Source organism: Panulirus ornatus, chromosome 30 (assembly GCF_036320965.1).
Source record: "Panulirus ornatus isolate Po-2019 chromosome 30, ASM3632096v1, whole genome shotgun sequence".
NCBI classification, from domain to species: domain Eukaryota; kingdom Metazoa; phylum Arthropoda; class Malacostraca; order Decapoda; family Palinuridae; genus Panulirus; species Panulirus ornatus.
This window is the reverse complement of record NC_092253.1, coordinates 19,830,899-19,855,493: the sequence shown is the minus strand read 5'-3', so window position 1 is coordinate 19,855,493 and position 24,595 is coordinate 19,830,899. Positions and strand designations below refer to the sequence as shown.

At 39.7% G+C, this 24,595-nt stretch overlaps 1 protein-coding gene across 5 annotated transcripts in view; it reads left to right on the top strand.

The window, feature by feature from the left end:
• The window catches only part of LOC139758446 (pyruvate dehydrogenase phosphatase regulatory subunit, mitochondrial-like), a 186,391-nt gene that overhangs the window by 142,359 nt on the left and 19,437 nt on the right, over positions 1-24,595 (top strand). The window lies entirely within an intron of this gene.

Sequence of the window (24,595 nt, the reverse complement as noted above, 5' to 3'; positions counted from 1 at the left end):
GCAGGGGGTAGCGATGCTGTTTCTTGTGGGGCAGAGTAGCGCCAGGAATGGATAAAGGCAAGCACGTATGAATATGTGCATGTGTATATATGTACATGTCTGTAACTATGTATGTATATATATGTATATGTGTATATGTTGATATGTATATGTATATGTGCATATATGGGTGTGCAAGAAATAGAGTGAATTGGAATGATGTGGTATACCGAGGTGGATGTGCTGTTAGTGGATTGAACCAGGGTATGTGAAGCATTTGGGTAAACCATGGAAAGTTTTGTGGGGCCTGGATGTGGAAAGGGAGCTGTGGTTTCGGTGCATTACGCATGATAGCTAGAGACTGAGTGTGAACAAATGTGACCTTTGTTTCTTTTCCTATATCTACCTCACGTGCACACTTGGGGAGGGGGATGCTGTTTCATGTGTGGCAGGGTGGCGATGGGAATGGATGAAGGCAGCAAGTATGAATATGTACATATATATATATATATATATATATATATATATATATATATATATATATATATATATATATATATATTTTTTTTTTTTTTTTCATACTATTTGCCATTTCCCGCGTTAGCGAGGTAGCGTTAAGAACAGAGAACTGGGCCCCAGAGGGAATATCCTCACCTGACCCCCTTCTCTGTTGCTTCTTTTGGAAAACTAAAAAAAAACAAGAAAGGGGAGGATTTCCAGCCACCCGCTCCCTCCCCTTTTAGTCGCCTTCTACGACACGCAGGGAATACGTGGGAAGTATTCTTTCTCCCCTATCCCCAGGGATATATATATATATATATATATATATATATATATATATATATATATATATATATATATATATATATATATATATATACATATATATATATATATCTTTTCTTTTAAACTATTCGCCATTTCCCGCATTAGCGAGGTAGCGTTAAGAACAGAGGACTGGGCCTTTTTTGGAATATCCTCACCTGGCCCCCTCTGTTCCTTCTTTTGGAAAATTAAAAAAAGAAAAAAAAAACGAGAGGGGAGGATTTCCAGCCCCCCGCTCCCTCCCCTTTTAGTCGCCTTCTACGACACGCAGGGAATACGTGGGAAGTATTCTTAATCCCCTATCCCCAGGGATAATATATATATATATATATATATATATATATATATATATATTTTTTTTTTTTTCTATACTTTGTCGCTGTCTCCCGCGTTTGCGAGGTAGCGCAAGGAAACAGACGAAAGAAATGGCCCCCCCCCCATACACATGTACATACACACGTCCACACACGCAAATATACATACCTACACAGCTTTCCATGGTTTACCCCCAGACGCTTCACATGCCTTGATTAAACCCACTGACAGCACTCGACCCCGAAATCCCACATCGCTCCAATTTCACTCTATTCCCTTTTTGGCCCCCTTTTCACCCCCCCTTGCATGTTCAGGCCCCGATCACACAAAATATTTTCATTTCCATTTTTCCCCACCCCCAATTTGGTCTCCCCTCTTCTCCTCGTTCCCTCCCCCTCCGACACATATATCCTCTTGGTCAACCCTTTCCTCACTCATTCTCTCCATGTCTCAAACCATTTTCAAAACACCCTCTTCTGCTCCCCTCAACCACGCTCTTTTTATTTCCACACATCTCTTTTAAACCCCTTTTCTTACTCACAATCGATCATATATATATAATATATTCTTTTTCTTTTGCTTTGTCGCGGGTCTCCCCCCGCGTTTGCGAGGTAGCACAAGGAAACAGACAAAGAAATGGCCCAACCCACCCCCAATACACAAATGTATTTTACAAAACGTCCAAAACCCCAAAATTTACATACCACACAGCTTTCCATGGTTTCCCCCTCAACAGCTTCACATGCCCTGATTCAACCACTGACAGCACGTCAACCCCGTAAAACCAATCGATCCAATTCACTCTATTCCTTGCCCTCCTTTCCCCCTCCTGCATGTTCAGGCCCCCATCACACAAAAAACCCTTTTCACTCCATCTTTCCACCTCCAATTTGGCCCTCCCACTTCTCCTCGTTCCCTCCCACCCCGACCCCATAAAACCCTTTGGGTTAAATCTTTCCTCACTCATTCTCCCCAATGTGCCCAAACCATTTCAAAACACCCATTCTGCTCTCTAAAACCATAATAAAATATATATATATATATTTTAAAATATATATATAAAATATATATATATATAACATGGACTACATACATGACGTAAAAAATCTAAAACACATTCTCGTTTGTGTCACGGGAAAAAATTTCAAATCCCTTGCACGCGGCACGCCTTCCGAGTAAACGCCTTCCCCAAGGTCCAGCTACTGGTGCGCAAGGACATGATGATTCCAACCGGATAAGTACAGCACAAGACCTTTTTTAACGGTCCCCAACCGAAACCCTATAAACTCACCATCTTCAACTTCTCCCGCCATGGGCAATACTACATACAAATGTGGGGCCAAGAACCCTCCCTGTGAGAGACGGAGGGAGACAAACAAACGAACGAAAGTGAAATAACCAAAGGGAGATCATTTATAAGGGGAAGCGGCAAACAAAATAAAATATCAATCCTGAAGGCCAAGAGAGTGTTTCCCTAAAATGTTAGTTGGGTGAAAACCCCAGTGTAAACCCTTAAAAGGAAAACAAAAACACTCTTGGGAAAGTAGAACCTTCAGACACAAAAGAAAAGTGAGAAGAAAATAGTTTAAATTGGAGAAAAAGTAGCTTAAAAACATTAGAAGTTATTGATTCAGTATTTTTAAAATTTATGAAAACTGCTAATTGCGGGGTTTGTGTAAAATAAATTAAACAATTTTCCTTTTTTCCATAGCCAAAAGGTTTAACCATTTTTTTTGTGACATCTTTTTTTTCCCTTTATTTCCCAAACTAGAAGATTCAGTTTTCTTTAAAATTTTTTTCTTACATTTCTTTATATGTTATAATATTGGTGTGTGTGTGTATAATGTCGGGGATTATGTTATGTTTTGTTAACTGTAAATGTATAATTTTATATGTAAAACTATTTCCCTGGGATAGGTGTGAAAGAAACTTCCCACGTATTCCCGCTGTGTCGTAAAAAGCGGCTAGATGGGGGACGGGAGCGGTCCAGAAATTTCCCCCCCCTCCTTGTATTTTAACTCTAAAATGGGAAACAGATATAATAATATATATATATATATATATAATATATTATATATATATATAAATAAAAAATATAAATAATATAAATTTTTTTTTAAAACATTTGTCGCTGTTTTCCCTCCCGGGCCTTTGCGGGTAGCGCAAGGAAACAGACGAAAGAGAAATGCCCCCTTTTAACCCCCCCCCCATACACATGTATAATACATACGTCCACCCAACGCAAATATACAACCTACACAGCCCTTTCCATGGTTTACCCCAGACCTTCAATGCCTTTTTATTCAAACACCCGCTGACAGCACGTCCAACCCCGGTAAACCACATCGCTCCAATCACTCTTATTCCTTGCCCTCCTTCACCCTCCTAAGTTTAGGCCCCGAACACCCAAAATCTTTTTCACTCCATCTTCCAACTTCAAATTTGGGCTCCCCCCCCTCTTTTACCCCCTTTCTCCCTCCACCTCCGAAAACCATATATCCTCTTGTCAATCTTTCCTCACATCATCCTCTCCATGTGCCTAAACCACTTTTCAAAACACCCTCTTTTTTGCTCTCTCAACCCACCTCTTTTTTTTATTTCCAACACAACCTCTTACCCTTAAACGTTACTCACCCGATCAAAACCACCCACACCACACATTTGTCCTCAAACCCCCTAAATTTCCACACACCCAAAATCCTCCTGCGCCCCCCCCTCTACCCCAATAGCCCACGCCTCCAACCATCCCAAAAATTGTTGGAACCACAATCCTTCAAACATACCCATTTTTGCTTTCCAAGATAAAGGTTCTCGATTTCCCCCCAAAAAATTCTTCAACGCTCCCGAGAATTTTCTTTCGCCCCCCTCCCCCACCCAAAAGAATCCACTTCCGCTTCCATGTTCCCCCCCGCTGCCAATCCACTCCCAGCTAAAACACTCACTTCCTCCATTTTTTCTCCATTTAAAAGGACTCCCCTTTCCCCCCCAATTGACTTGACCCTCAACCCTACTGTACCTAATAACCTTTGCTCTTTTTTTCACATTACTTTTTTAACCCTCTTCTTCCACAAAATTTTAACCAAACTCAGTCACCAGCTTCTGCAGTTCTCCACATAAATTTTAAAACGCCCCCCAAAAGCCCCCTGTAACCCCACCCACAAACAACAACTGACTCCCCTTCCCCAAAAAGCTCCCCATCCCCCAACCCAAATTTTCAAACTTGCCCCTCTTTCCAAAACTCTTGCTTTTTTACCCTTCCCTAACAACCCATCCATAAAAAAATTTAAAAAAACCCCAAGGGAAAAACACACTTTCCCCTGCCGGGCAAACCCCACATTAAAACAAAAGAACCAATTTACCCCTTTCCCCTCCTTCCTAACCCCGTACCCCCATCCTTAATCCATTCCTCGATAAAAAAATTTTCACTGCTTTTAAAAATTTCCCTCCCACACCATATTAAATTTTTTACTACCTTTTTCCAAAAAAGCATTTTTCTAACAACCTTTTCATATTCCTTCTTCAATCCATGAAGCTAACAATTTCAAATCCACTTTTGCTTTTCTAAGTTTTTTTCTCACATAACATTCTTCAAAAGCAAACCCCTGATCCACACATCCTCTACCACTTCTGAAACCACACTGCTCTTCCCCCAAACTGATGCTCTGTACCTTCCCTTCACCCTCTCAATCAATACCCTCCCATATAATTTACCAGGAATACTTTAAAAAACTTTTACCTCCGTAATTTAGCACTTCACTCTTAAATTTCCCCTTGCCTTTGTTACCAAATGGGGACTAAGCACGCATTCCGCCAATCCTCAGGCACCTTTACCAAGAAATCATACATACAATTAAATAACCCTACCCCCAAACCCGCAACAAAACAGTCACCCCCTTTTTAATAAATTCCACTTTCAATTTCCATCCAAAACCTGCTGCCTTCCCTTTCATCTTCCCGCAAAGGTTTCCAAATACCTCTTCTGTTTTTCCAAATCAATTTCCCTAACCCTCTCACTATTTTCAACCCCCAAACCCCGACCAAAACAAACCCTATAACTGCCACCAAATCATCAAACACATTCAACAAACCTTCAAAATACTCACTCCATCTCCTTCTCACATCACCTCTACTTGTATCACCTCCCCATTTGCGCCCTTCACTGAAGTTCCCATTTGCTCCTTGTCATTACGACTTTATTTACCTCCCCTTTCCCAAAAATTTTTTATTCCCCCCCAAAAAAAAATGATACTCTCTCACCCCAACTCTCATTTGCCCTTTTTTTCACCATCTTCACCTTTCTCTTGACCTCCTTCTCTTTCTTTTTTTACATCTCCCACTCCAAATTTTCAATTTTTTTCCCTGCAAAACAATCCCTCCCCAAAAGCCTTCTCTCTTCTCTTTCCACTAATACTCTTAACTTCCCTTCCCCCCACCACATCACCCCACCCTTTCTAATCAATCCCACCTCCCACTCTTTTTCATGCCAAAAAGCATCTTTTGCCACTCCAACACATGATTCCCTAAAATACATCCCATTCCTACCCCCACTCCCCTTGCTTTCCATTGTTTCCCCCTTTTTTCCCTTCTGTACTCAAAATTTTCCCTTTTTCCCCTGTTCCCTTTTTCCCCAACACAAGGTCTTCCCCCCCCTCAGACTCCCTATACTCTCACCACCCTCCCTTTAATCCCAACATTTACTCTTCTTTCTGAAAACCCATTACAAATCTTCACCTTTAGCCTCCACAAGATAAATGATCAAAACATCCCCTCCCCTTGCACCTCTCAGACCCAAAAACATCCAAAATTTTCCCCTTTCCCTGCCCTTCAATTTTTAAAAACGTAAATTTCCCAAAAACGCTTCTCTGGGCCCTCCCCCTCCTACTTACATAATTATACTTTATGATATAATCTCTACTTTTTAAAAACCAGGTATTCCCAATCATCAGTCCCTTTTTCAGCACAAAATCATACAAACCTTCACCATTTCCATTTACAACCTGAAAACACCCCATGTTATTACCAATTATTCCCCCAACCCTGCCCACATTATATCTCACCATTGCATTCTATATGCGGATGGGGTTGATAGGAGGTAATGCAGAGAGTTTTGTAAAAGATGGGCAAGTATGAAGTCAGTTGTGGATAGAGAGCTTTGGAAGTGAGTCATTTTTGTGTTCGCATGATGATACAGCACTCGTGGCTGATTCAAGAGAGAAACTGAGCAGAAGCTGGTGACTGAGATTGGTAAAGGTTGTTGGAAAAGAAGAAAGTTAAGAGTACATATAGAATCAGAGCAAGGTTATTATGGTACAGTAGGGTTGAGGGTCAAGTCTATGGTAGGTAAGTTTTAATGGAGAAAACTGAAGGAATAAAGTTTTTTTTAAGAATAAACTGGGAAGAGGATCTGCAGCGGATGGAACCCATGGAAGTGAAGTTGGAACCACAAGGGTGGGGGATGGGGGCGAAAAACCTGGAGCCTTGAAGAATGTGGTGTAAGCGAGACCATTATCGTGTGAAAGACAAAAATGGGTATGTTTGAAGGAATATTGTGGTCCTACAATGTTGTATGGTTTGCGAGGCGTTGTGCCTATGTGAAAGAGATGATGCACAGGAGGGAAGTATGTGCTGAAAAGAGATGTTAGAGTACAAGTGTGGTGTGAGGTGGTTTGATCGAGTAAGTAACGTAAGGGTAAGAGAGATGTGTGGAATAAAAAAGCGTGGTTGAGAGAACTAGAAGAGGGTGTTTTTGAAAAGGTTTGGGCACATGGAGAGAATGAGTGAGGAAAGAAAGACCACGAGGAATAAAATTTCGGTCCGGAAGAGTGTGGAGAGCGGTCACGAGGGAGAATGGGCGAGAACGACAACTGTGGAGTGTGGTGATAAGATGGGAGGTGAAAAAGATGATTATTCTTGCGTGTGATCGGGCCTTGAAACATGCCAGGAGGTTGTAAGAGGGCTGTGCAAGAATATAGTGGAATTTAGCGGGATGTGGTCATTACCAGGGTTGACAATGTCTTGAACAGTTCGGAATGTAGAAAAAATAAATCATGGCATGAGAAAGCGTCTGTTGCATAAACCATGAGAAAAGCTGTTGTAGGAATGTAAAATTGGCGTGTGTGGACACATAGATTCTATACAGTTGATGTATGCGGAGTTGATCTGGGACTTTGGGTCCATTTTCATTTCGTCTAGCTTTCCTTGCCTACGTCGCAATACACAGGGAAACAGCGACAAAGCAATGAATAAAATATAAAAATCTATTATATAATATATAATTATTTTTTATTTTATAATAAAATAATAGTATAAAAATATATAAAATTATATATATATAATGTCTAAATAAATAAATAATATATATATATAATATATATAATAATATATACAACTTATTATAATATTATAAATGAAAAGTTGACTATTATGTGTGAAGGATTGATTAAGGGTTTTTTTACAGAAAAGATGTAGTGAATGTTGGTGGATGAAGAAGGTGGTGAGTAGGCTAGTTAAGTGACTTCTTGTGAGGAACGTGAAGACCCTGTTTGGGTCGAAGTACCGTAGGAGCGAGTAACTAGTCTTTGGTACAGAAATGGAAAAAGAGTTGAGAGCCAAATGGAAGTCGAGGAGGGAGGTGGGGGGTAGGAATGGGATGTAATTTAGGGTAATCAATGATGATTGCGCGAAAAGATCGCCATGTAGGCATGAGGAAGATTATATGGGAGAGAGGGTGGGCCTGATGATTATAAAGGAGATAGATGATGTTCGTGAGGATAAAAGGAAGTGTAATGAGTATTAGTGAAAGAGATTAAGATATAGAGGCGCGCTTTTAATGGAACGAGTTTATTGCGAGGGAAAAAATGCAATTGTTAGGTGGGGAGTGGATTATAAAATAGAAGGAGAGACGATGGAGTCGTCGAAGAGAAAAGGGTGCAATTGTGCAAAAAAAAGTTTCAATGAAGAAAATTGAGGTGAGAGACTAAATCAGTAAATTTTAATAGAGAGAATAAAAAAAGATGTTCTGAAGAGGATAAATAAGAGGTGCGAAGACAAAGGGGAGCAAATGGGAAACGTCAGTGAAGAGGTTATTAAACACACCACATGAGGTGATTACAGTAGCGGTGATGTAGAAGGTGATTGGAGATGAGTCATTTTGGAAGGTTTGTTGAAATTGGTGTCTGAATTGACAGAGTTGGCAGATATAGGGTGTTTTGGATCGGAGTGTGTGCCTAGAAGTGAATAGGGTTTAGGGAAATAAGATGATTTCTTGGATAAAACTAGGAGAAGAGGAGTATAAAAAAAGAGCTTGCGGAGAGATGAAAGCCCGGCCAATGGCAGCAGGCAGTAATGTGGGTGATGGTATTGGCGGAGTGTAATTATTAATGAATAGTGCGGGGGGACTGTAATTGATGTCTGGGATCGGTAGAGATGTTATTTTAATGTATGTATGCGGCTACTCTGATGAGCGGTAGCCTGAGGATGGAGAGCAGCAACATGTCGTGCGCCTATAAGATGAGCCAATGGTACAAAGGCAAAGGGATAAAGATGGAGTGCTTCTCAAATTACAGAGGATATAGTTTGATTGAGTATTCCTGGTAACTTATATGGTAGTGGTATGATAGAGCACGGGTTGAATGCGGCATCGTAGCAGACAGCGCATCAGAGTTTGGGGAAGAGCATGCGTTATCCAGTAAGAGTTGGTGAAGAAAGGTGTGTGGAATCACAAGTGTTTGCGTTTGAAAAATGTATTGTGAGAAGATACTTAGAAAATCAAAATAGAGATTTGTATGTAGCATTATGGATCGGAGAAGGTCATATGAAGAGTTAATGATTAGAGTATGCGCGGTTAAGTATCTAAAAATAGATGGGTTCGGAGCAAGTTTGATATAAAGCATTGAAAAGTTTTACGAGGATGTAATAGGCATCTGTGTTACGGGTAGGAATAAGAGAAGAGTGAATTGTATATTCAGTCGAATTAAGTATTTGCGCGCCAGGGGTGTTGATCTCTCGCAAGTTTGATTTAAATTTGGTGTTTTTGGATGTAGAAAGGGAGGGTAAATGCAAGAGTCTAGATATCGGAGAAACGCGAGGCAAGTATGAAGTCTGTTGGGATGTGAGAGAGCATGGGAACTAGACGTCAGTTGTTGTTACGCTGGGAAGATAACAGTGCTGGTGGCTGATTCATGTGAGAAACTGCAGATGAAGCGGTGACTGATGTCTATGTAAAGTGTTGTTAAGGAAATAAAGTTGATAGTAAAATGTGACTATAGAGCAACGGAATATTTTAGTACAGTAGGTGTAGGGTCAAGTCAAATGAGGGAGGTGAGATTTGAATGTGATAAAAAACGTGGAGGGGATGTGAAGAGTTGTTTTTTCAGATATCTGGCGAGTGTGAATCTTGATGCAGGCTAGGATGGCCAGCCATGGAAGCTGGAAGTGGAAGTCCATAGGGGCTGGTCGGGAGGGGGGCAGAAAATTTTTGAGGTGTAGGCCCTTGAAAAATGTTGGAGAACAGACGAGAGAAAACAATATCATTCGTTAAAGATCAAAAAAGGTTATAGTTTTTGAGTTAATGAGTAGTTGTCCAACAATCGTAGTATGGTTTGCGAGGCGTGAGTGCTTAATGGATAGTAGAGTGAGTGCCCAGGAGGATGATGTGCTGGAAAATGAGATGTTTGAGGACAAATGTGTGGTGTGAGGTGGTTTGATCGAGAAAGTATAATCGTGAAGGTAAAGAGAATGTGTGGAAATAAAAAAAGTCGTGGTTGAGAGAGCAGAAGAGGGTGATTTTAAATGGTTTTGGCACATGAAAATGATTGAGATAGATTGACCAAAGAAGGAATATGGTAAAGTACGGGAGGGTCTGGAGAGTAATAGAGATAAGTAAGCACGGGAGACAAAATTTGAGGTTGCAAGATGGAGAGAAAAAGACTTATTTGTGATGACCTGGAGCCTTAACTATGCAGGAGCGTGAAAGAGTTGTGCAAGAAATATGAGTGTACATTTGATTGACCAGAAGATTACTTGTGTTGACGTGCTTACATGGAAATTGAAGCAAGGCATGCGTGAAGCGTCCTGGGGTAAACCAATGGGAAAGCTGTTTTAGGTAAGTATATTTGCGTGGTGTGTGGATACCGTTGTGTATGTACATGTGTAATGGGTGGGGGTTGGGCCATACTTTTCGTCTGTTTTCCTAGCCGCTACCTCCAAAAAACTGCGGGAGAACAGCGACAAAGGTATAAAAAACAAAAAGAAAAAAAAAAAGAAATATAATAATATATATATTTAATATATATATTACCCTGGTTGATATGGGAGAAGAAGAATACTTTCCCACGTAATTCCTGCGTGCTTTTAGAATATGGAGCGAGCTAAAAGGGAAGGGAACAGAGAGTGCTGGAAATCCTCCACTTCGTTCGTTTATCTTTTATATCTAATATGTCCAAAAGTAATGAGAACAGAGAAAGGTGGCCTAGTTGAGAGGATCGTCCTCAAAGGCCCAATCCTCTGCACTTAACGCTACCTCGTACAAACGCGAGAAAATGGCCATAGTATGAAATAAAGAAAAAAAGATATATATATATAATAAATATAATATTAATAATATAAATATAAATATATATATATTAAATATATATAATATAATAATAATATATGCATGAGATAGTGGGAGGGTGGGTTGTTTACAACAAAGTAGTGAAGTGTGGGGATGGAAGAAGTAATGAGTACATTAGTGATAGAGAAAAAGAGAGGCAATTGGAAACTGATTTTTGGCTAGAAGAAAAAATGAAATTGACGTTGGATACGTGATAAAATCGCGAAGATTACACAGGAGGTCAAGTAGAAAATGTGTGCAAAGGTGAAAAGAAAGGCAACATGGGAGAGTTGGGGTGAGAGAGTATTCTATTAAATTTTAGCGGAGATCAATAAAGATGTTCTGGAAGGAAGGATTAAATTAAATAGTGCGTATAAACAAGAAGCAAAATGGGAACTCATAGGTGAAGGTGCGCAATATTGGTGGGAGTTGAATCAATATCGAGACAAGTAGTGGGCTGATTGAAGAAGATGAGATTGGATGATATTTTGAAGGTTAGTTGAATGTGATATTGAATGATAGAGTTTGCAGATTAAAGGGTGGTTAATCGAGGTGGTGTGGCAAAGTGCGAGGGTTAGGGAAAATGAAGTTTTGGAAAACAGAGAAAGGTAGTAAAAGCTTTTGAGCTAGATGAAAGCCGGCAAGGCAGCAGGTTTGGATGGTATTGCAAGATGGAATTTTATTAAAAAAGGGGCTGACTTAGTATAGTTGACTTGTGGTAATGGTTATATTAATGTATGGTTGTGACTCATTGTGATGAGCCTGAGATTGGCGAGAAATGCGTGAGCATTGTAGTTGCGCAATGAGTTACAAAGGCGAAATGAGAGGGCATAATATAGTGAGTGCTGCCAAATAACAGAGGTATAAGTTTGTTGAGTCTTCCTGGCAATTATATTGGGAGGGTATAGTTGAGAGCGAGAGAATGCATTGTACATAATCATTCCAATTGGGAGAGAGCATGTGTGGTTTCTGAAGTTGTAGAGGATTGTGGAACACGTGTTATCTTTGAAGAATGTATGTGAAGAATCTGAATTAAAAGGAAATGGTGATTAAGAATGTAGCATTTAGGGTCTGGAGAAGGACATATTCTAGAGTTTGAAAGAGATGCTCTGTTGGGAAGTGTCTAATAATTATATGGTGTGGAAAGGTCAAGTTATATAGAAGCAAGAAAATTTTTCTCAAGTGAAGTAAAGGCATGTGTAACTGTAGAAGCAGAAGGAAAGTGATTGGTTCACGAAGTGAATGAAGTTTTGAGCGGCAAGCGGTTGGTGTGAATGTCTCCAATGGTTGTTTAATTTGTATTTTTATGTGAATGGCGATACCTTAGGGATGGGTGAAAATTGCAAGAGTTTATAGAGAAAGAAGGGGCAAGAATGAAGTATCTTTTGGCGGGAAGAGATATCATATGGGAAGAGAAAGTCTGTTGTTGGTTCTGCTGATGATATACAGACGCATGAGTAGAGCTTTGATAACATTTTAAATGATAACAGCTAGAGCTGCATGTGTGACTTGAAGATTGTGATAAAGTGTGTGTAAGAAAGAAAGTGAAATGCGTAAAATGTGTAATAAGAGCAAGTAATGAGGTACAGTAGGGTTGAAGGGTCATTTCAATTGTGGTAAGGAAGAGTTTTGAAATGGAGAAAACCTGGAGGAAGGTGAAGTTTTTAGATTATCTGGGGTATATCTGGCAGCGGTGGAACCATGGAAGCGGATTAGGAGCATAGGATGGGGGAGAGGGGCGAAAATTCAGGAGCCATGACGAATGTATGTATTGAATTCGAGAACATTATCTCGGAAAGCAAAAATGGTATGATTATTCAAAAAGGACATAGAGATGGACTCCAACAACTGTATGTATGGTTCGAAGGCGTGGACAATGAAGATTAGCTGCTCATGATGTATGGTAGTTCATGGAAATAGAGATTGTTTAGCGGACAATGTGTGTGGAGTAGGATTGTATCGAGGAATTAACGTAAGGGTAAGATGAGATGTGAGGAAAATAAAATAGAGCGTGGTTGGAGAGAGCAGAAGCATGTTTTATTGAAAATGGCTTGGTCACATGTGAAGAAATATTGAGGAAAAGAGTTGTGACCAAGAGGATATAAGTGTCTGAGGATGAAGGGAACGAGAGAATAGGGAGTACCAAACTTTGGAGAGGAAAGAAGTATAAAAAGTATTTTGTTGTGATCGTTTGGACCTGAAACACGCAGATTTGTTGAATAGTAGCGGGCAAGAATAGGCTATTGAATTTGAGCGATTGGATACCGGGTTGACGTCTGACATTCGTAAATTGAATCAAGGCATGATAATGGGGTGGGGTTTGGGCCATGTCTTTCGAGTCCTGTTTCCTTGCGCTCAAAATTTAACCTCTTCGCAAACTCTGTGAGACAGTCCGACAAAACAAAAAAAATATAAAAATGATATAAAAATATAATAGATATATATATTTAAAAGAAATAAATATGATATGATATAATATAAGATATTTAGATATAAATATATAGCTCTCCATAATCTACGCATCATGTTCACGAATCAGGGGAATAAAGAGATACTTCCACTATTCCCTGCGTGTCCGTAGAAGGCAACTAAAAGGGGAGGGAGCGGAGAGGTCTTGAAAGCCTCCCGCTCACAAAATCATTATATTTTATTACTTTTTTTTTTATTTTCCCAAAAGAAAGGAACGAGAAGGGGCCAGGAGAGGATAATCCCTCAAATGCCCAGTTCACTTGTTCTTACCGCTAACCAGGTCAATCGCTAACGCGGACAATTGGCGAATCAATATATGAAAAAAAAAAAAAAAATAAATATATCTCTAAATATGAAAATAAATATAATATATTATATAAATTATATACTAGTATAAAGTACATATAAACTTATATATTTTCTCTGTCTTAACTACGTACACATGGTCCTTACATCCTCGATAAAACAACTTTTTCTCCTACATTCCAGAACAACTTGCCAGATCCCCATTGTTGAGTCCATACGGAATGTCATAATAAATTCCAACAAGAGCCATCTCAGATCAACATCATAGATAATGAGCCTTCTCACCCACTCCATAAAAGCACATACAAAATCGCATTTAGCTGTTTTCTAGAATTTCTCACATACATTTTTTCCAAAGTCCAAACACCATTGAACCACACATCCCTACCAAATCTATGGAAACCGACACTAAGCTCTTTTCCCCAGCTTATGCTCGTACATGCCATTCGACCCTTTCAATCAATACCCTCCCCATGAGTAACAGTTCTAACCTAGGATACTCAACAGGAACCTAAGCACTTTATACCCTCTGTCGATTTGAGTCACTCACTGTCTTCTCCCCCTTTTGCCTTTTCCAATGGCACTATGCAACAGCATCCCGAGCCAATCCTCAGTCACACTTCCACCATGAGTCATTTCTATACAATAAATAAACCCTACCGCACCACTTTCATAATACATAGTCTACGCCCCGTTTTTTAATAAATCTACCACTGCAACGTACCTGATCCAAACTCTGCCAATTGCGTCTCGGCTTCAATCTATCCGCCAATAATCAAATTTTACTCTACCTCTTCTACATGGGTATGTCTCAATCATTGTTTATCCCAAACACTCCCTCCACTTAGCACAACACCGCAGCCCCCGTCGACCAAAAACACGCTATATCCTGGACAACACTCTCATCACATCACATTCAACAAGACCTTCTAGAAGATACTCAAGCATCAAAATCATTTACCTCTCGTAGTTCGACCACTACTTAGTCTATCACCTACCTCCCCTTGCGCCCTTCACGAAAGTTTTCCCCAGATTTTGCTCCCCGAGCGGTTTGGTCTTACGCATATAATAATTACCTCCTTCCAAACAACTTTTTATACTTCCTAACATTTGAATGAAGAACTCTCTCACCGCCCACCTCTTTTTCCCGCTTTTTCACCTTCTTTGCACCTTTCTCTTGGACCCCCTACCTCTCATCTTATCTTATTTATACATCTCTCACTCAATTACATTTTTTACCCTGCCAAAAAACACATCCAAATGCCTCTCTCTATCTCGTTCAACTAATGAATCTAAGCTCCGTACATGCCCACCACTCATCTACCCTTTCTAATCAACCCCACCTCCCCACTCGTTTCTCATGCCATATAATGCATCTTTTGTGGCAATCCATAGCACTGATTTACCCTAAAGATACATCCCCAGTCCAGCCCCCACTCCCCTCACATCATAGTTCTCACCTTTTGTGCCATACTGTACCGGTCATCATCATATCACCTGGAATACTTGAGGGCTGTCCATCACCAAGTGCCCTTCCCAAGGCTCACTTCCCTCTCGACAGACCCCACAACCACAAACCAATACCAAGGCAGAAAACAGAAACTCCAGGGCCACAGCAGTATCATAAAACTCAACCAACCCCGACCTTGCATATGTGAAGACCTTGTTAAGTATTATACAAAATTACACCCCAACATATCACTCTTCTTTTCTATGAAGACCCCATACAAATCTCACCTAACCTCACAAGATAATGAACAGACAACCCTCCAGTTGCACCTCTCCACACATTAACATCCAAAGAGTCTCTCTTTCGTTGCGCCAGCAGACAAGATAACCATACAGCCGTAATCCAATAAGAAGCATCTCTGGGCCAGCCTCACCTACTTACATATGCGTATACTTATGTATATCTCGCAATTTTTAAACCAGGTAAATCCCAATCCACGCAGTCCTATTTCACACATAAAGACTACACCGCTCTTCACCATTCCCATTTACTAACTCTGAACACCCCAAGTATACCAAGATATGATCCCTCAACTGCCGACATTACTCTACCTTTGCAACAAATCCCCCCACTCACTAGTAAACTCCTGTCTTTGCATCAAACCACAGAACAGCACATCATTGGAGTCAGCTGCACCTACCCAAAACTCTTGCCTCTCAGGATCTTAATCCTTCTCAGAGCCCAATGTGCAATGTCCACCACAAATCACCCAGTCTCTCTCATCACTATCCAGATTATACCCGATAATATAAATTGAAATGAGTACTTTTCTTACATTCTATCACATGACTTACCGCCACAGCCTCCATGTTATCAGTGGATGATGGCACCACCTCGCTCTCGCTCATTGTCCTCTCACTAGACCCCTACATGAACTCCCAAGATATTCCAAACCCACTCTATCCCCTTTACCCTTGAAGCCACGATTCACTTGCCGAGCCAAAACATTCCAAGGTTTCCTATTCTCAAACATACTACCTTTGTCACTCCTTTATTTCACAAATATGTGATATATGCACAAGATCGACATTAAGACACCCAGAGTCATGAGAAGAGAGCGTCATTTGGACGATTGTTTAAGTCTGACAAACATTGCATAAAGAGTGAAAGATTTGTCATAAAAAAAGAGGCAGAGGAGTCAAAGTAGAAAGTGCAAAGAAAGGTTGAAAAAAGTAGTGGCAAAATGAGAGTTGGGGTGAGAGAGTAATCATTAAATATTTTAGTAAGAATAGCAGAAGATTTCGTAAGTAAAGGGAGCAAGATGGGAATCTCAGTGAAGGGTGCTAATTGGAGTGTGATAACAAGTAAGAGCGTGATGCGGAGTAAGTAGAAGAGGATTATTATAGAAGGTTTGTTGTAATGTTTTTGATTGATAGAGTGAGCAGATATAAGGAGTTTTAGTCTAGTGGTGTGCAAAGAGTTAGGAAGGTTTACGGGAAAATGATTTGGTAAACCTAGAAGAGGTAGCAAAGCTTTGCGAAGATGTAAAATCGTGGCAAAGTGCAGGCATAGTTTATGGATGGTGATTGCCAGTGGACTTTATTAAAATAAGGGGTGACTGTATGGCGTTGACTGGTTTGGTAAAGGTTTATTTAAATGTATTATGAACTCATGTGCGGCGTGACCTGACGATTAGCAGGAAATGCTTTGCATAGTGGGTACCCAATTGAGCAAAGGCAAAGGGGATAAAGAGAGAGTGCTCAAATGTACAGAGTATGAAGTATGTTGAGTATTCCATGGAAATTCATATGGAGGTGTATTGGAATTGATAGGGTTAACAAGCAGTAGACAGGAGCATCAGTATAGGTGGAAGAGCATGTGGTTTTCAGAATTGGAAATAGATGATGTGTGGTGATCAGGTGTTAAGGCTTTTGAATAATAAGTATTTGAGGCAATACTTATAAAATAAGCAAATGGAATTCTAGTAGCTTTTATGGATCTTTAGGAGAAAGGCATATGAATGAGGTTTGATTAGAGAATTGCTCTGTTGAATGTTACTAAAGAATAATATGGTTGTGTGGAGGCAAGTATGTGTTAGAAATCAGTTGTAATCAAGTTCTTTCCATCTATTGATGTGTAAAGAGGCAGTAGTGTACTGTGTATAACAGGATAGAGAGTGAAAAGTGATTAGATTCTCTAGTGAAACGTTTTGAGTTCAGTGGGCAGGGGTAGTGTATGTCTCTCCATTGTTGTTCTACTATTTTGTTTCTATAGGATGGGGTTGTTCAAGAATGAGGGAGATATGCAAGAGTTTTTGGAAAGAGGGCATAAGTATACAACGTCTGTTATAGAAGTAAGAAGCCTTGTGTGAAGTTAGTCAGTTTGTTGTTTTACGGCTTACGTGCATTACTCTCTCTGTGGTTTGTCTTATTCATAGTGAGAAACTCGCAGTAAGACAGGGTGTAACTAAGATTTGCGTAAATATGAGTGAAAGAGAGCCTGAAATTTTATTAGTTAGATGATAGAATAAGAGCAAGGTAATTAAGATAATCAGGAATGGGTTGATGGTCAAGTTCAAATGAGGAGGAGTTAAGTATATTTTGGAGAAAAACAGGAGGACGGTGAAGTCGTAAAAGATATGATGCGTTTGATTGGAATCCTGGTTCAGCAGCTATGCAGACACCGAGTTAGTGAAGACGTAAAGTGAACTATGCAACAAGGGGATGGGGGAGGGGTGGCCGAAAATTCTCGGGAGGCCATGAAAGAGAGATTAATTTGGTGACGTCGAGACATTATCATATGCTTTAAAGTTAAAAAAATTATGGTGTAATTGTACTTGAAGTGAAAAGTACGAGTAATCTTCTAAATCCGACAAAGTGATAGAGATTGGTATTGCGAGGCATGCGGCGCAGTGGATACGATTCTTAGTGTGCTAGGTGAGGTGGAAGTGCTAGTGAAAAAGATTTTTGCAGGACAATATGTGGTCGTGAGGTGTTTATGATCGAGTAATATAATGTGAAGTAAAAGATTCTGTATGCGAAACAAAAGAAAGCGTATGGGTAATGAGCAGATGACCAGAAGAGGGTTGCTTTATGCGTAAATCTGGTTTTGGTTCACATGGAGAGAATGGAGTAGAGGCAATGATTGAACCAAGAGGATAAGACTGATTCGGTGGTAGGGGAATGGAGTGAACGAGAGTGAAGTAAGTCGGGAGAAGACCCAATTTTGAGGTTGATTAAGATTGGTAGTGAAAAAAAGAATTTTGTAGTTGATCGGGGCCTTATAACATCAGGAGTGTGACAAGGTGGGCGAGTGCAAGCAAAAGATTGTATATTGTGGAATCGATGTGGTATAAGCCTGGTCGCACGGCTGTCAGAGATGATTCTGAAACCAGGGCATGTTGAAATGCTCATTCTGGAGGATAAAAACCATGGAATGGAAATTTCTTTGGGGAGAGCAGAAGTGGAAATTGGGAAAGGAGTGCTGAGTGATTTCAGGCAATTATTCAACTGTACAGCTAAGACAATTGCTGAAAAGCTAATGGGGCCTTTGTTGTCTTTTCCCTAGCGAAATAATTAACCGAAACTGCATCACAGCACTTGTACAGGTGGGTGAGGGGATGAATTAATTGCCAGTCGTTGTGGAGCGGATTGTGGCGATAGTGAATAAATAGATGGCAGACTATTGATTATGTACATTTGTAAAATTTATATGTTCCTGTGTGTGTATAATAGGTGTACATTGAGATGTTCTAATATTGTATGAGTATATCGTGTGTGGATTATATGTATATACATAATGAGTATGGGTATAGGTTTGGGTGGTGCCCATTTCCTTGTCGTCGCTTCCGTTAGCGCAACGAACCTTGTCCCAGAAACTCAGGAAGACAGCGACAAGAGCAAAATAAAGAAATAAATAATATATTATATGTAAATAATATATTATTTCCCATGAGGATAGAGGGGATAAAGAATCCTTCCCACGTATACTCGTGCGTGTCGTATGACAGTCGACTAAAAGGAACTGTGAGCGGGGGTGCTGTGTAAATCCTCGCCCTCTACCGTTTATTCTGTTGCTTTTTTATTTTCCAAAAATGAAGTAACAAAGGAGAGGATCCAGGTGAGGATAACCCTCAAAGGCCCAGTCCTCTGTATTAACCTCTACCCTATTCGTTCCGCTATTGCGGGAAAATAGCGCAATATATGAAAAAAAACAAAAAAAAACAATATATATAAATTATATATATACTTATATATATATATATATATTATATATATATATATATATATATATTATATATAGTATAAACTTTAAATAACCTTACCAAACCAGTCAACATACATCACCCCCGTTTTTTTTTAATAACAGCCACTGACAATACCATCCAAATCTGCTGCCTTGCGTCTTTCATCTTCCTCAACGACCAGCTTTTACTAACCCTCTTCAACTGTTTACCAACTCCATTTTCCCTAACCCACGCACTTGCACACCACCTCGTACCAAACAAAACACCCAATAACTCTGCACCTCAATCATCAAACACATTCAACTAACTTCAAAATACTCACTACATGGTTGATGTGCCTTGAGATAGGCGGAATGCGTGCATAGTGCCAATGTACAAAGGCAAAGAGAGGGATATGAGTGAGTGCTCAAATTACAGAGGTATAAAAGTTTAGTTGATTAATATCCGAAATAATATATGGGAGGGGTATTGATTGCAACGATGTGTGAAGCATGTACAGAGTCAATCAATTGAGGCGGTATAGGCAGCAGTGTGGTTTTCAGAAGTGGTAGAGGAAGTGTGGATCAGGTTTTGCTTTGAAGAAAGTAATGAGTGAAATACATAGAAAAGCAAATGTATTTGTAGTTATCATTTTACAAAATCGTGGGATGAAGGCATAATGAAAGAGTTGCGAAAGAGAAACTCTAGTGAAGAGTGTAATTAAGAATATATGTGTGGTAGGCAAGTATTTGTTAAGAAAGCAGTGACAAAGTTTTGATCGAGGAGTGTAAGCATGATCGTACGAGTATGACGAGAAGGACAAGTGTTACTTAGGTTCTCAGTGAATGTAGGTTTGCGGCAGGGAGTGTGAATGACTCCATGGTTTTTTCTACTTTGTTATGGATGGGGTTGATAGGGAGGTACCGAATGTCAAGAGTATTGGAACACTGTAGGGCAAGTAAGAAGTCAGGGTTTTGGGATGAGAGAGCTTGGGAAGCGATTCAGTTTTGTTCGCTAAAGTATACAGCGCAGTGGTGCTGACTTCAATGTGAGAAACTTGTGCGCCAGAAGCTGGTTGACATTGAGTCTTTGGTAAAGCGAGAGATGTGAAAAAGAGAAATGTAATCAAGAGCTTAACATGGTGAATAAGACAGCAAGTTATTAGGTACAAGTAGGGTTGAGGGTCAAGTACAATGGTAGGTGATATTTAATAGGAGAAAAAACAGGAGTAAGTGAAGTGTCTTCTTAGATATCTGGGACTGGAATCTAGTGCAGTGGATGGAACATGGAAGCGGAAGTGGAATCATAAGGGTGGGTGCGGGGGCGCCTAAAAATCTGTGGGAGCCTTGAAGAATGTTGCCTATAAATATCGTAGAACATTATCATGAAAGCAAAAATGGTATGTGTTGAATAGCTGGATGATGTGGTTTCCAACAAATGTTGTTATGTTTGCGAGGACGTGGACTATGGATAGAAGGTTTTTGCCGGCAGCGAGGATGGATTGCTGAAAATGAGATTATGAGACCATATGTGGTTGAGGTGGTTTGATCGATTAAGTACCGAAAGGGTAGAGAGATGTGTGGAAATAAAAAGAGCGAGGTTGAGAGAGCATAAGAGGGTTTTCAAAATGGTTTGGGTCACATGAGGAAATGAGTGAGTTAAAGATTTTTTTTTGACCAAGAGGATATATGTAGCGCGGGTTGAAGGGAACGAGAGAGAAGAGGGAGACCAAATTGGTACGTGGTAAAGATGGAGTGAAAAAGAATTTTTGTGTGATCGGGGGCCTGAACATGCAAAGGGTGAAAGGAGGCAAACAATAGCGTCTGACTATGCAAGCGATGATGGCGTATGACCGGGGTTGACCGTGCTGATCAGTGGATTGTAATAAGCATCGTGTATGGGGGTGGGTTGTGGCCATTTCTTTCGTCTGTTTCCTTGCGCTACCTCACGCAAATCGTGTAGACAGCTGACAAAGCAAAAAAAAAAATATATATATATAATATATAACATATAACACCGCGTTCATCGGGGCTCCCTTGCGATTTTCCCGCCCCCAATGCCCCCAACCCTGTTGATTTTCGCTCTCCGCTCCCGTGGTTCCATCCGCTGCCAGGTCAACTCCAATATCTAAAACACTTTAACTTCCCCTCCAGTTTTTTCTTCCATTCAAATCTTACCACCCAATTGACCTTGACCCTCAACCCTAACTGTACCTAAAATAACCTTGTCTCTTATTTCACATTTAATACTCTTAACATTTTCTCTACATCTTCTTTCACACACTTTAACCAAACTCAGTACCAGCAATCTTCAGTTTCTTCACATGAAATCAGCCACCAGCGCTGTCACATCAGCGAACAACAACAGACTCACTACTTCCCAAGTCTCTCATCCACAGCAGCTTCATTGCTTGCGCCCTCTTTCCAAAAGCGTATTAAATCGAGGAAGTAATGCATGTTGTGTAGTTTTAGGAAAGGGAGATGGCTACAAGTTTAGATTGGTATCCTACGAGTGAATGTCAAGTTCTATGCGTCAAGGGGTGTGTGATGTCTCCATGGTTCGTTTAATATTTATGTTTCTCTATGGAAGGGGTTGCTAAGTCGTGTCTGAATGCAAGTATTGTTTGGAAAGCGAAGGGGCAAGTAAATGAAGTCTCTGTTGTGAATGATAGAGCATTGGGAAGTGAGGTCAGTTTGTTTGATCGCAGATGATATAACATGCGCTGGTGCCGATTCAAGACAGAAACGCCGAAGCTGGCGTGACTGAGTTTTGGTAAAGATGTGTATGAAAGAAGAAAGTTTAAGGATTAAATGTAATAAGAGCAAGGTATAAAGTACATAAAATGGTAGAGGGCAAGTCATTATGTGGAGGAGTAAGTTTGAATGGAGATAAAACTGGATGGAAGTAAAGGTGTTTTATATATTGCTGGGTACTGAACTGGCAGCGATGGAACAAGGAATGGAAAGATGGATTCATAGGTAGGGGAAGGGGGCGAAAATCCTGGGAGCCCTTGAAGAATGTGTGGAAGTCGAGAACATATAACCTCAAGGAAAGCAACAAATGGTAAGTTGAGAATAGTGGTCTACCAACAATAAAGTAAGGTTGACGAGGCGTTGGACTATGGTAATAAAGTAGTATGTGCGCAGTTGAACTGATTGTATGTCGCTGTAAAAATGAAAAAGTTTGAAGGACACTGTAGACGTGTGAGGTGTTTGATCGCAAGTAAGTAACTAACAGGGTATAAAGAGAGATGAGTGAAATTAAAAAGATCTGTGGTTGATGGATGTGCAGAAGAGGTGGTGTTTTGAAAGGTTTGGGCGCACCATGAGAGAATGAGTGATGCAAGATTGACCAGAGGATATACTGTGTCCGGATAGGAGGGAAAGAAGAGAATTTGGAGAGACCAAATTGTAGTGAAAGATGGAGTTAAAAAAGATTTGTGTGATCGATCGGTCCGTGAACAAAGCAGAGGGAGTGATAAGTGAGGCAAGGAAAGATGGGATAGGATCGATGGGTATACCGGGGTTGACGTTGCTGTCAGTGGATTGCAATCAGGTGCATTTGAATCGTCTGTGGTAAACCTTGGAAAGCTGTGTAGGTATGTATAAAATGCGTGTGTTGTCGATGTATGTATATACAATAAGATATGGTGGGTGAGGGTTGGGCCTTTCTTTCGTGTGTTTCCTAGTGCGCTCAACCGAACTCGCAAATGCTTAGAGACAGCGAGTACAAAAGCAAAAAAAAAAAAAGTATATTTTTATATATATAAATATATATTAATATATATATAAATATATACTAAAGAATATATAAATATAAATAAATATATTAAATTATAAAATATTATATATAATATATAATATAAATAATATATATATATATATACTGATTTCATATATAAATATACATATAATATTAAATAACTAATAGATATATATATATATATATATATTATATATACATGAATATATATATATATACATAGAAAAATTTGTAAGAAACAATTTAGAAAACAAACTTTTAGCTTGAATGAATGAAAAAAAAAATTAATGTCACATAATGGTTCAACCTCTGGCTATTGAAAAAGGAAATGTGTACAATATATTCACACAAACTTCAATAGCAGTTCTCATCATTTCACCAATGTCAATCATAATCCTTCAATGTCTACTCTAACATATTTCTCTCCAACTTCAACTATTCACACTGGTTGTTAATTTGACAAGAAAATAGTTGAAGTTTGTGAGCGAAAAATTTTAGGCTTAGACAATGAAGCGTATTGATTACAGTGATTGAATATTGATGAGCGAACGTAACTATATGACGTTTGAGTGAATAAAATGACATTTACCTTTTCCCATAGCCAGACAGGAAGAACCAATTATGTTGACATTCATATTTTGTTTTTTCATTCATTTCAAAGCTAAAAAGTTTGTTTCTCTAAATTGTTTCTTACATTTTTCATATGTTATAATATAAAGATGTATGTGGTGTGTGTGTGTGTGTGTTAGTGTTTGTGTGTATATATGAAATATAAATATATGTAAAATTACATCTCCTAGGGGATAGGGTTTGAAAAGAATCATTTCCCACGTGTTACAATCCTCCTCGTTGTCCAGTAGAAACGCTACTAAGAGTGTACGGAGCGCTGCGGGGGCCGAAATCCTAGCCCCTCCTATGTATTAACTTACTAAAAATGGGAAAACCAATAAGACGGAGTCACGCGTGGAGGATCATCCTCCTCGAAAGGCTCAGAGGGGGGTGCCTAAATGTTGTGGAAATTAACCAAGAATTGAAAAAAGGAGAATAGTTAGTATTATTAGAGGAAATGGAACCTGGATGTTTTGGCTCAGAGTGAAACGAAGCTCAAGCTGGAAAAGGGGAATAGAGGTTTGGAAATGGTCTGTGATTAGGAAGTCAGGGATTATAGAGAGACAAGAGCAAGGAAGATTAGCAATACTCCTGAAGCAGGAGGATGTGGAGTAATGTGTATAGAATGAAAGAAAGGTAAGCGTTCTCGATTAATAAGGGTAAAATTGAAAGTGTGAAAGGAGAGCGTAGGTTCGGTGATTAATTAGGTGCATATGTCGATCCTTGGGCTATAGGAGAAGAAAGAACTCATTGAAGATATCTAGTTGTTTAGGGACAGCTCTAATGCGAGTGTGTTATCGGGTTATGATGCGCACCGAAACGACCCGGGGGTTATAGTGACATAGGGTTATTTGAATAATCGCAAAGTGAGATACAATGTGGCAGTTGAGGAACTATAATTGTATGCATGGGGAGTGTTCATATGTTGTAAATTGGTAAAATGAGAGGAAGGAGCTTGTCTAGATTTAAAAATGTGAGCTAGAAGAAAGGACTGATGATTGGGAAAACGTGCTGTTTAAAAAGCTATATATAACATTAAGTATACTTATGTAGAGATCGGAGA